Here is an 8,184-nt window from a genome sequence, read left to right on the forward strand (position 1 = left end):
ACCTAAAACAGCTAAGAAAATAGCCAGTTATCTATCAGACAACACAATTTCCAGACATATTAATGACATGTCTGTAGACATCAAAAGTGTGGTTTTGGAAAAGATCTGTATCAGTGAGAAATTTGCATTGCAACTTGACGAGTCTACTGATATCAGTGGACATGCTCAACTCTTGGCCAATGTGCATTTTGTGGATGGTGATGCAATTAGAGAAAACTTCTTTCTTTGCAAGGCATTGCCAGAAAAACAATAGAAGAAGAAAATTTTCATGTCATATCAGAATACCTTAAACAGTAGGACTTAATTGGGAAAACTGCACAAGTGTCTGCATCGATGGAGCTGCAGCCATGTGGGGCGCACCAAAGGCTTTGTAAGCAGAGTGAAGGAAAGAAATCCAGATGTGATTGTTACACATTGATTTTTACACCATGAGGCCCTTGTAGCCAAGACTTTACCAGCAGACCTAGTTCCTGTGTTGGACAATGTTGTGTGCATGGTAAACTTTGTAAAGTCACGACCTGTGAAAAGTTGCGTATTTGCAGCTTTTTGTAAGGAGATAGAAGAGAAGCATAAAACCTTGCTGTTTCATATGGAGGTTGTTGTGTGGCGAGGTCTTGGTTCCTGTGTTCATACAAAAAAAAAACTGCGGGAGGAACTTAAAGTGTTTCTGACAAATGAGAAGTCAGATTATGCAAAACTGCTTTCAAGTGATGAGTTGTGTGCAAGGCTGGCATACGTGGCAGATATTTTTCACCATCTGAATGAACTGAACACATGAATGCAAGGCAGAAATGAAAACCTGCTTACTCGTACAGATAAAATAAATGGATTCCTTTCAAAGGTGCAACTCTGGCATCGACACGTTGAAAGTGGCAATCTTGAAATGTTTACACTCACCAAGCAATGGCAAGGTGTTCACACTACTGCACTGTGTGAGGTTATAGTTAAACACTTAAAAACTCTCTAGAAGTTCTCATTTTATTTCTCTTCCCTCTCCACTGAATGCCTTGACTGGGTTAGGGACCCTTATAGCTCAGCATCAGTTGGTGGAAAGGACATGACTTTACAGGAGCAGGAGGAACTAACTGAACTGAGACAAAATTGTGGTTTCAAGCTAAAATTTGCTGATCTATCTTTGGACAGTTTTTGGCTGGATACTGCTAAGGAGTTCCCCGTTCTGGAACAAAAATAAGAACAATTATTGATAATTTTAAAATAATTTTTGTGCTTATCTGATTCCTATTCAAGAGAATTACTTTATATATAGTCTATATAGGCACAGAGTTAAATTTTTTTTAACATTTTCTAATGGTGGTGTGCCTCGTGACTTTTTTCATGAAAAAGTGTGCCTTTGCACAAAAAGGTTGAAAAATACTGCTTTAGGTGATACCCAGAGTGTTGATTCCTTAGGCCCCAGTGAGTAAAGGTCTCAAAATAGAGAAAATTAAGAGAAAAAGAGACTCCTGGACATATTTCTAACAGGCAAACAAACACCAGAGAGTAGAATCTGTTAATGAGAAATTGGGATTTAATTCCTGGCAACCCATATGGTGTCTCAAGCCCCAACAGGAGTGATTTCTAAGTATAGAGCAGGAGCATGTCCTGAGCGAAGGAAGGAAAGAAGGAAGGAAGGAAGGAAGGAAGGAAGGAAGGAAGGAAGGAAGGAAGGAAGGAAGGAAGGAAGGAAGGAAGGAAGGAAGGAAGGAAGGAAGGAAGGAAGGAAGGAAGGAAGGAAGGAAGGAAGGAAGGAAGGAAGGAAGGAAGGAATAATTTCCTAGTCCTGGCTTCCTTATCTAGCTTTGTAGACTAGATTTGTTGACTTTCTGCAATGGTTTTGAACATAATTCCTGAGCTTGGAGCCAAAAGTTACCCCAGAGCACAACCAGGTGTGACAAAAAAAAGAAACAAAAAATCTTAATGAATTTCTACAGAAGAAAAAAAAATCCCTGCTAAGATATACTAAAAACACATTAGTGGACTAGGGTGAGGAATGATGGCATTCAACCCAAAATGTAGGAGCTCAGGAATCATGCCTGGTAGTGTTTGGGGGTGATCCTATGGAGTGCTGGGGATCCAACCTGGGTCAACTGTATGCTTACCTGATATACTATCACTTCAGCCCTCTTAAACATTTCTTGGAAAGACAATAAATCAAGGGTAATGAATTATTTTAACTTTTTTTAAGGCTTGTTATTCCTCCTTCAAGTCTGAGTGATAATCTTGAATGGAGTATTCCTGATTGGACACAATCTGACACACCCTTTTGGCCTATAGAGATTCTATGGAGAAATTTGCAGAGAAGTCTTATGGGGTTCCCTTATATATTAATCTGCTCTTTTTCTCACTTACTTAGTATTCTCTTTTTATCTTTAATTTTAGACATTTTAATTCTAATGTATTGGTTTATTTTGTAGAAACTCAGAGCTTTGTAGATCTAGGTTTCTACTCCTTTTTTATCATGAGAAAGTTTTCAGTTATTAGCTTGCTTTCTTTTTTCTTTCTCTCTCTCCCTTCTTTCCTTCTTCCTTTTATTCCTTCCTTTCCATAGTTGGTAATTTTCAAGGAATTGTTTCTTTTCATTCAAGGTAACAGTCTCATTTTAAACAATTTTTGTTCAAAGTACTTCTTATGATCTTTATGATTTGCGAAGATCTACAGTGAAACTTTAAAGGTAAGAAGAGAATGAGACAAAGTTATCAGTATCAGAAATAAATTTTAAGGTCTCATTCGGACCAGGATATTTCTAACAACATTTGGGGTACCTAACAATGTTAGGGGAACCACATAGTTCTAAAGATTTAATCCAAGGTCAGCAGCAATCAAGGTATTCACATTAACCTTTATACTACCTCTTTATCCCTGTGCTTATACAATTTTTTATTTGGAAGTTAATCTTTGATTTTAGTGAAATACAGTAGTCAAGTCAAAATAGCTTGGAATCCTGGAGAAAAGTAGTAAACTACAACTTGATCGGCCACTATGGAGGTTACATTCTCAGTGAGATGACCAGGTAGGGTAGAGAGACAGATCAAATGAAGTAGGCTGAGAGCTAGGGTGATGTAATTCTACAAAACCGATGGAACAGTCCTACTTTCCTTAAACTTTTCTGTTAGGAAAATCCTTCTATTAATTAAATGAATGAGCTTACATACATTTATTAATTAAATAAACTTATTAATTACTTATACAATTACTCAACTTAATGTTTTCACAGATATATTTACATAAAAATAAAATCATTATGTGATATATATTGAAATTATGTATTTACATTGTTGGAAATATTTAAATTCAATTGAAATGTAATTACTTTAATTTTTTTTAATTTTTATTTTGACCATATTGGCTTATATACCTTTCACAGTAGTATTTTAGGTACATATTACAATTGAATCAGGGGGATTCCCATCACTAAATTTGTCCTTCCTCCACTCCCGTTCCCTTCCTGAAACCCATATCCCCCACCATCACCCCCAGGCTGCTAGAGTAAGTGGCCCCCTCTGTGTCTAGCTTACTACACTAGTGATCATATATCTGTTTGGTCCTGGTACTCTCCTTTGTTTCCCCCTCTATTTGAGAGGCATAACTAGACCTTTCGAGTTATGTGGTTTTGTGTGAAGGAAAGAAAAACAATAGAATGGGGTAAAAATCAAATAAGCTGAAAATGTTTGGTGTCCTTTTAGAGGTTTTCAACCTCAGTTTGAGAGAGGACAGGAAAAAGGTAATTAAATCACTGCAATGATACAGAAAGAAATATCAAATAAAATATCGAGTCAGCACTGCAGCAATAAAGACAAGCACCACAGTCCTGAAATCAAATTATGCCGGAGTGAAAAAAGAAAGAGAAAATAAAATAAAATTGTAGACATCAACTTCAATATCTACACCAAAATAAAGAAGTCAAAACGGTTCACTCTGAGGACTTCAGGGGAAACTCCTATCTCTGTCTGCCTGAAACTGTGCTTCTGAATCCCCAGAGGTTTCCTCAGGGGCCTAGGGAGTGCACCCCAAAAAAACTGCATTTTGAAGCTGGTGAGTGCCTACATTCTGGGGCTGTGGGATCGCTCTGCCCTGCTGTGCCTTTGTTCACTCTGAGGACTGTCAACTAGAGGGAGCAGAAGACCTGGGCCGCTTCGCTTTGCAGCCACGCACTCTTTCTAATCAATGAACCACAACACAACACGCAGGAAAAACCACACTACAAGTGTGACAATGGGGAAACCTCGCAGGCAAACACCATCCATAGAGAATGAAGACGAAAGCTCGGTTGACCTAATAAATTCCAACCACCTGATTAACCTTTCAGATAAGGAGTTTAGAATAGCAATATGGAATTTGTTCGTAGAACTCAAAAATGCATAGATCGATCTGAAGAGAACACAAGACAGAAATCAGAAAACTCCAAAATGAAATAACAGATCTGAAAAATACAGTTGCTCAACTGAAAACCACAATGGATAGCGTCGCCAACAGGATATCAGCAGCTGAGGAGAGAATTGGAGTACTGGAAGATGAGATGCAGAAAAGCTCAACACAACAGAAGAAATTGGAAAAGAACCTTAAGACAAACGAACAGGCAATGAAAAAAATACTCAAGGCATGCAAACAGATGAAAACAGAAGTCTTTGATAAACTCAACAGAAACAACATAAGAATCATTGGAGTCCCAGAAACCCAGGAAGGAGAGCTCCAAGAATAATCAACTGTCAAAGACATCATCAAAGAGATACTCCCAGAGTTAAGGACTACAAGCAATCAAATCCTGCATGCCCGAAGAATACCAGCTAAAAGAGACCCAAAGAAAAACACCCCAAGACACATCCTCGTTACAATGACAAATCCCATACATAGGAATAGAATACTGAAAGCAGCAAGATCAAAAAGGGAAATTACATTCAAAGGAGCATCCCTAAGACTTACAGCAGACATGTCACAAGAAACTCTCAAGGCCAGAAGACAGTGGTGGGATATTGTGACAAGACTGAATGAAATGAATGCCTCACCGAGAATACTGCACCCAGCCTGACTCACGTTCAGGTTTGGAGGAAGAATACACAGCTTCATGGATAAACAACAGCTCAGAAACTTCACAGATGATAAACCAGCCTTAAAGGAAAAACTGATAGGTCTACTCTAAGACAAGAGAGACCAACAAACACAGCAAACTTATCTACAAAGATGACATTAAATCCTATGACAATCATCTCCCTCAATGTCAATGGACTAAATTCACCAAATAAAAGACACAGAGTGGCAAAATGGATCAAAAAGATGAATCCAACCTTCTGCTGCCTACAAGAAACACATCTGAATAGTCAGAACAAACATAGACTCAAAATCAAAGGTTGGAAGAAAATTATCCAAGCAAATAACACCCTCAAAAACGCTGGGGTGGCCATATTAATATCTGATGACACCAACTTTATACTCAGAAAAGTGGTAAGGGACAAAGATGGACACTATGTACTAATCAAGGGATATGTGCAACAGGAAGAAATCAGACTATTAAACATATATGCACCCAATGAGAGACCAGCAAATTATCTAATACACTTACTGACAAATCTGAAAGAAGAAATCAATAATAACACAATCATTGTGGGAGACTTCAACACAGCACTATCAACACTTGATAGACAACCAGACTGAAACCCAACAAAAACATACTAGCCCTGAAAAGAGTTATGGAAGAAAGAGGACTAGTAGATATATACAGGACACTCCATCCCAAAAAAACTGGATACACATTCTTTTCCAATGTACATGGGTCATTCTCCAGTATAGACTACATGCTGACACATAAAACATACCTCCATAAAATCAAGAGGATAGAAATCAAAGGCTACCTTTGCTGACCACAAGGCTCTGAAATTAGATGTGAACTACAAAGCCACACAGAAGAAAACCTTTAACAATTGAAAATTAAACACCCTGCTACTGAACAACCAGTGGGTCTGAGATTAAATCCAAAAGGAAATTAAAACTTTACTGGAAACAAATGAAAATGAAGACACAAACTGCCAGAATCTATGGGACACTGCAAAAGCGGTCCTGAGAGGAAAATTTATAGCTCTACAAGCACACATCAGGAAGGAAGAAGGAGCATACCTGAATAACTTAATGGCGCAGCTTAAAAAATTAGAAAATGACCAACAAAAGGAACCAAAAATAGGGAGACAGAAGGAAATAACAAAGCTGAAAGCAGAACTCAAGTGGAAAACCAAAAAGCAATCCGAAAGATCAACGAAAGCAGAAGCTGGTTTTTTGAAAAAATAAACAAGATTGATAGACCATTGGCAAAACTCACAAAGAAAGAGAGAGAGAGAAATCTGATAACCCATATTAGAAATGAAAAGGGGGAGAACACGACAGAAATTGCAGAGATCCAAATGATAATCAGAGACTACTTTGAGGAACTTTATGCTACAAAACATGAGAACCTAGACGAAATGGAAAAATTCTTGGACACTTATAACCTTCCACATTTAAGTAAGGAGGATGTAGCATATCTAAACACCCCCATCACTACTGAGGAAATTAAAACTGTAATCAAACATCTGCCCAAAAAGAAAAGCCCAGGCCCAGATGGTTTTCCGAATGAATTTTTTCAAATATTTCAAGAGGAGCTACTACCAATACTAGCCAAGCTCTTCCATGAAGTTGAAAAAACAGGAACACTCCCAAACAGCTTTTATGAAGCCAACATCACTTTGATACCAAAACCAGACAGAGACGCTGTCCAAAAAGAAAATTACAGACCAATATCCCTGATGAATGCTGATGCAAAGATCTTCAAGAAAATCCTGGCAAATAGGATCCAATGCATCATCAAGAAGATCATACACTACGACCAAGTAGGTTTCATCCCAGGAATGCAAGGATGGTTTAACATCCTTAAATCTATTAACATCATACACAACATCAACAACAAGAAAAATAAAAATCACATGATCATATCAATAAATGCAGAGAAAGCATTTGATAAGGTCCAACACCCATTCTTGATCAAAACTCTCAGCAAGATGGGAATAGAAGGAACCTTTCTCAATCTAGTTGAAGCCATCTACCACAAGCCAATGGCAAATATTATCCTCTATGGAGAAAAACTAAAAGTCTTTCCTCAAAATCTGGTACAAGGCAAGGCTGTCTGCTCTCACCACTCCTCTTCAACATAGTACTGGAAGTTCTTGCTATAGCGATCAGGCAAGAAAAAGATATCAAGGGAATCCAGATAGAAAAGGAAAAAGTCAAGCTCTCATTGTTTGCAGATGACATGATACTCTACTTAGAAAACCCTAAAGACTTTACCAAAAAGCTTCTAGAAACAATAGATTCATATAGCAAGGTGGCAGGCTACAAAATCAACCTACAGAAATCAATGGCCTTTTTTTTTTTTTTTTTTTTTTTTTGGTTTTTGGGCCACACCCTGTGATGCTCAGGGGTTACTCCTGGCTATGCGCTCAGAAGTTGCTCCTGGCTTCTTGGGGGACTATATGGGACGCCGGGGGATCGAACCGCGGTCCGTCCTAGGCTAGCGCAGGCAAGGCAGGCACCTTATCTCCAGCGCCACCGCCCGGCCCCTCAATGGCCTTTTTATACACCAATAATAATAGGGAAGAGATGGAAGTCAGGAAGGCAATCCCATTCACAATAGTGCCACACAAATTCAAATATCTTGGAATCAACTTGACCAAAGACGTGAAGGACCTATACAAAGAAAACTATAAAGCCCTGCTCCAAGAAATAAGAGAGGACATGCGGAAATGGAAACACTTACCCTGCTCATGGTTTGGCAGGATTAACATCATTAAAATGGCAATACTCCCCAAAGCATGATACAGATTTAATGTGATCCCCTTAAAAATACCCATGACATTCTTCAAAGAAGTGGATCAAACACTTATGAAGTTCATCTGGAACAATAAACACCCTAAAATAGCTAAAGCACTCCTAGGAAAAAGGAAAATGGGAGGCATTACTTTCCCCAACTTTAAACTGTACTACAAAGAAATAGTTATCAAAACAGCATGGTATTGGAATAAAGACAGACCCTCAGATCAGTGGAATAGACTTGAGTTCTCAGAGAACATTCCCCAGGCATACAATTACCTAATTTTTGACAAAGGAGCAAGAAATCCTAAGTGGAGCAGGGAAAATCTTTTCAACAAGTGGTGCTGGCAGAAC

General features: G+C 38.4%; 1 long non-coding RNA gene across 1 annotated transcript in view; it reads right to left on the reverse strand.

Moving 5' to 3' along the window:
- The window catches only part of LOC126024467 (uncharacterized), a 431,184-nt gene extending 423,589 nt beyond the window's left edge, over positions 1-7,595 (reverse strand). Inside the window, exon 1 of the long non-coding RNA XR_007500880.1 lies at positions 7,554-7,595. This is a non-coding gene — a long non-coding RNA (uncharacterized LOC126024467). The remainder of the gene's footprint in view (positions 1-7,553) is intronic.
- Positions 7,596-8,184: the final 589 nt, after the last annotated feature.

The sequence above is a fragment of the Suncus etruscus genome, chromosome 12, assembly GCF_024139225.1.
Source record: "Suncus etruscus isolate mSunEtr1 chromosome 12, mSunEtr1.pri.cur, whole genome shotgun sequence".
In the NCBI taxonomy this organism is placed as follows: Eukaryota; Metazoa; Chordata; class Mammalia; order Eulipotyphla; family Soricidae; genus Suncus; species Suncus etruscus.